The sequence below is a fragment of the Mirounga leonina genome, unplaced genomic scaffold (assembly GCF_011800145.1).
Source record: "Mirounga leonina isolate KUSES-001 unplaced genomic scaffold, KU_Mleo_1.0 Mir_195, whole genome shotgun sequence".
In the NCBI taxonomy this organism is placed as follows: Eukaryota; Metazoa; Chordata; class Mammalia; order Carnivora; family Phocidae; genus Mirounga; species Mirounga leonina.
The window spans coordinates 7,333,238-7,338,766 of record NW_023270490.1 but is presented as its reverse complement, the minus strand read 5'-3'; positions in this window follow the sequence as shown (position 1 = coordinate 7,338,766).

Genomic DNA, 5,529 nt, shown 5'->3' with positions numbered 1-5,529 from the left:
CCCTGGCACCAGGGGACATGCCACGAACCTAAAGACAGTGGGAAACCCCATGCCTCAAAGAATTCCCTCAGTAAAACTCAGCCTCCACTGCACTTCTGCTTTAAAGGTCAAGCCCAGGGCGCCTGGGCGGCTCAGGCGGTTAAGCGTCTGCCTTAGGCTTGGGTTGTATCACGGAGTCCTGGGATCCAGTCCCACGTCGGGCTCCCCACGAGCAGGGAGTCTGCTTTTCCCTCTCCCTGTGCCCCTCCCCCTGCTCTCTCAAATAAATAAATAAAATCTTAAAAAATAAAAACATAAAAAAATAAAGGTCAAGTCCAGAGTCAGAAAGATGCAAACTGGAAATGCAGGTCTACCTGGTGCCGGAGGAGGAGGCCCGGGGTCAGGAGGGGGGCGCTCAGCCCTGCTGAGGAAGGCCCTGGGGGCACAGGGAGTCAAAGGCAGCCCCTCCAGGCCCTGGAGTGATGGTGACACTGCCCTTCAGGCTACCAGTGGCGGCTGAGTGGCTGAGTGGCTGAGTGTGGAGGCTGCAAAGCAGAGGAGGGGCCTCATGCTTCTGAGCCATCCCCCTCGTGGAGAAGACCTGGAGGCAGGGGGAAGCACGCTGGTGCCTGGACGACCCGAAGGCCAGGGTGGGTTTGGGACCTCGAGGTGCTGGTGGTTGAGCTGCTTCTTAGCACTTTTGACCACCCCTCCCTGCCGCCCCGCCCCTCCCCCAGGGGGAAACTCCAGGGATAAGGTCGCCTGCCAGTTCTCTTGAGGGGCTGACTCACGTTTTAAGCAAGTATGCAACAGGCTTTTATTTGCTTTGGAAACAGCCCTCACCTTAGTATTTCTCAGTATATTGATGCAAAATTCACAACAGACTTACAGCAGGCTATAAAATGACTTACTCTGCTTCTATAGGCCTTGTGGTGACATAACACTTGTTGTGATAAAAAATACTCAAAAAAAAAAAAAAACAACCAAACCTCTCAGCACGACAGCCACATGGTTCTCCTGCCTCCTCCCCCCTTTTGCTGCTGGGGCTCTATGGAATCAGGGTGCCCTCACTTCGCAGGAAATCCCGCCACTGAGCTGTGAAATGTAGACAGTCTCTGGGCGTCAGCCCAACCCCTCACGGGAATAGGATGCTCGTGTTGAAACTGCTTCCTCCACCTGCAGCCTGGAGGGATTTCCCACCGACCAGCACATGTGCGTCTAGAGCGTTCAAAGTTACTGAAATTAGTCTCAAAATGGCCCTGTTGGCCCCTAGCACCCATCTGGGATGGAGGTTTGCATTTCCTTCTCTTTCCTTCCCAAAGCAAGGCAGAGATAATGCCGAAGGGTGAGTGGAGACAGAGTCGCCCACACCACAGGCAACAAAACTTCAGTGTCCCATAAGGAAACCGGGGAGGGGGGCATTGTATTTTAAGTAGAAAAATCAGGAATCTGACCTCTAAAAAATTCTCGACTTTAGTATTCTAAGGAGGCCATCAATCCTTGTAAAGGTAAAAGTGTGTAATTTTACAGGATATTTTTCTAACAAGATAAATAATCCCTCAACCCCACTTCCCAACTATCTTACAAGCTTAGTAACAACACCACGTGGAGAGCCAGCACTCATTTCTTTGAACAAGCACAAGTCCAAGGAATAGAATACACAACATACAACCCTGAGCCTGGCACTGGGGTCGTGGGCGCCACCTCCTGGCGGCCTGGAAACACAGCCCGGGGCTGCGAGAAGCCGCCTCCAGACAATGGAGGTCCCAGGACAGCCGGGTCTGTGGACATTTTGGCCCCATGGGAGAGGAACTTCCCACGGATGTCATCCCACCTGGAAGTTAGAGCAGTAGCAGCTAGAATTTGAGCACTCATTATGGGCCAGCCACAGCAGCACCCTGCGGGCTTTAACTCTGAATACTCCCACCAATCTTTTGCAAATGCTGCTTTCCATGTCTCCCATTGGACAGATGGGGTCCCCGGGGCTCAGAGAAGTAGAAATCACATGCTCAAGGTCCCACAGCAGGGATTTGGAGGCAGGCAGTCCATGTTCCTAACTATGTACAGTGTCATACGGGTATTTCAAACATCCTCTTATAGTCAATAGACAGTCCTTCTCTCATTTGGGGGAAAGTGCAAGGAAACGGTCATGACTGGTACTCACGGCAGAACTATGGGTCCCCAACCACGTAAGGTGTAACAGGGAGAAAAATCCCAGTCCAGGACACGATTAACATCTGTAACACATATACACGTAGACACATACACACACACGTAACGGTAGCAACGTTGAGCAAAACAATACTTATCATCACTGTGTGTGAGCTAGTGAACATATAAAATATATTTTAATGTAGTCTTGCAGCTCCATTAAAAACATGCTAGTCTCAACAACTATAGTCATTTCACAACCTACGAGGAGATCACGATTTAATCTGGAAGATGCCGACTTCCGTGCTCCTAATGTGTTTGGCCATTTCTCACAGAGCCCCTCCTTCAAAGGAAAAATCACATTTTGGTTGAATGAAAAAAAAAAATTTCCCAAGTCACTCCAAAAATGGCAGAGAGGTTCTACCAAGCAGCCTAGAACATACAGAATAACGTCCTGTTAACAGAATTTTCTAGTGAGGTATTTTGTCCCTCGAAGAGGACGTTAGGTGGTATGTTTTAACTTCCATTGTATTATTTCATGGCTTTTTATTGTCTTATTTTCATTGTGTAAATTTTTATGGTTACTTTCTAACTTTGGGCAAAAGATAAGTTTTCCACATATGTAATTTTTTCTTTAAATTTATGGCAGTGACTAATTTTGTGGGGGCAACGGTGTTTTTTAGAAGTGGATCGACTTAAAGAAAAATAAGGAAATCATGGTGAAACTGATGACCAGATGAATGATGAATGTGCTTAGGAAGCTGCATGGGAACCAGCCCGGAAACACACCAGGCATCTGAGCAGCTTCTCACTTGGCAGAATCCCGCTTCTCAGGAAGGGCGAGGACCCATGGTCGTAAGGTGGCTGCTCACCCTGTTCTACCAAATCCCACCCAAGCATCCTCGAGTCCAGGCCCAGGACAGACGAAGCCGCCCCTCACACGGGTCAGGCGGGCAGGGTTCAGGAGGCCCCCTTGATGGCAGAGGACTCTGGAGAAGCTCGCAGACACGCACACAAAGCACCGCGTTTCCAGGCCATTTCGGTGTCTGCCTCGAAGAACACGGGGTGAGACCAAACGTGGCAGCAACAGAGGTGAGCCTTCCTGCACACGACTCCCACCTGCTCTGACCCGTCTCCTTTCTTGCGAGTTCTCGCCGCCAGGCTGTGTCCACAGTTACTGCCAAGTGTGGTGTCACGAGCAGAGCCGAGGCCTAGGAAAACCAAATGGAGACATCACACGAAAGCAACCTCTTAACTTTAGGATCTGGTTGGTAGATATGTGTTCGCTGCGAAGCTGTTCCCACTCAACACGTTTGGGAATCTTCATGAGAAAATGTTGGAGAACGTAAGTGAACAAGACAACCTGTCTTCTCCATTAGGCTTACACACCCCTCTTCCCATGAAAGCAGGACCTCCGGGTGTAAATCTTTTTTTTTTTTTTTTTAATTTTATTTATTTGAGAGAGAGAATGAGATAGAGAGAGAGAGCATGAGACAGGGGAGGGTCAGAGGGAGAAGCAGACTCCCCGCCGAGCAGGGAGCCCAATGCGGGACTCGATCCCGGGACTCCAGGATCATGACCTGAGCCGAAGGCAGTCGCTCAACCGACTGAGCCACCCAGGCACCCGGGTGTAAATCTTTAAGCTTTTATCTGAGACAGCGAGCGAGTGAGCGAGCACGGGCACTGAGTGAGAGTGAAAGGGAGCAGCAGACTTCTCGTGAGCAGAGGCCAATGCGGGACTGGATCCCAGGACCCTGAGATCGTGACCTGAGCCGAAGGCAGACCCTTAACCGACTGCGCCACCCAGGCGCCCATGGGTGCCCATCCTTAATGGTACAGCGACTTGTCATTAAAGCCATCAAGATTACGCTTGTATCTTTCTCAACTAGAAGATCCCAGCAAATGCATGAGCAGCGTATAGTATGGGTACCTGCAGGGGTGACATTTAAGATGGGGAGCTCCTCAAAGACTCCATATCCTTTTAGGAAACATGAAAACAAATATCTTAAGAAGTTCAGTGATTTCAACAAGTATTTCCTGGTTCATCACTAGGAAACCCATAGCAGGCCTTTATGCTCTAGGTTCTGGGCAGGTGGAGAAATGAGCCCCGGCCCCATCTACCAGGGTTCACATCCCCACGGGCACCAAGGAGCTCCCTCACTCCTGGTTTCTGGCACCCCAACATGGGACTTCGGCGGATGTTTTAAGTTAGCCAACGGCACAAACTACCTATCCCCTTGGTATAAGTACCGCGTGCTAACTGATTGCGCCACTGGAGCTCTTACCTATCCCTTTGGTAACGTGGCGAGGCCCAGGCTTGGAAAAGAACACTCTACAAAGCTCCTGGTTTAGACTCATGATTTCCAGGTCCTTTTCAACCACGGCCAGTCACAAGCGTATAAAGAGAATTATGAAATTACGGCTAAAGCAACGCTCATGTTGCCTACCTGTCAGCAAAGCCAGCTACTGGGATAACTGAGCTTGACTCTCAGCAGAGCGGTCCTACTTACCCTCTCTTCCCACACACACAGGGCTGATTCATGAAAAGTGAGGTGTAAATAATTAACTTGAAAATTCAGGCTTTTTTTTAACCAGTACACCTGCCTTTCTCTCTCAAAAAATAACATTTTTCATGCAAAAAGATAGAGCCGAAGAGTTAAAAGGTCTGATCTTACTTGTGCTCTGACTACCAAAGAATTTTTTAAACCATTGAGTGCAGGCAATCTCTTCCAGTAGAAAATTTTATTTTCATTGCTTTTCATGAGTAGGCAAACACAACTTACAATACTGTCAAAGCCAGATTTCCAAACTCAGCAAGTTAGTTTACATACCAGTCCTAAACAGTAAAGCATAAGCAGCATTTGGGATCACAGAGTAAAAACACAACAGACTCAAAAGTCAAATGTTAAGCTGAATCTCACTTTGGATACTTACCAATCAAGAATTTTAAATGATGGGAAATAAAAAAAAATGACCTACCAGCACTGGGGCACAACTGAAGAGCACCTGCGGCGCGGGGGGCTCGGGCCCTAACCTGAAGGCCACACAAACATCACCCACTTGGGCTTGCGCACAAAGGCCTGCCCCTCAGCGCGCGGAATAGGCCCCGTCCCGGCCACCGGGACCTCTGCCCGGCGGAGCCGAACACCGCTGGGGAGGTTAAAGACGGGACGAAGGAACAAGAGAAACACACATCCAGCCTCTGCCGGCCTGCACTCGAAGCTGCCGCCACACACCACACGGCAGTCACAGCTCAGGGTCCCCTTTCTTCTAAGGGGCAAGACAGCTGCATGTCCCCAAGGGCGACTCCAATCACAAATCAAAACCCTGGGTGCTGCGCGACAGGACGGCCGCTTCAGAGCTTAGGGGCAGGCAAGGGAGAGAGACACACAAAGGGAG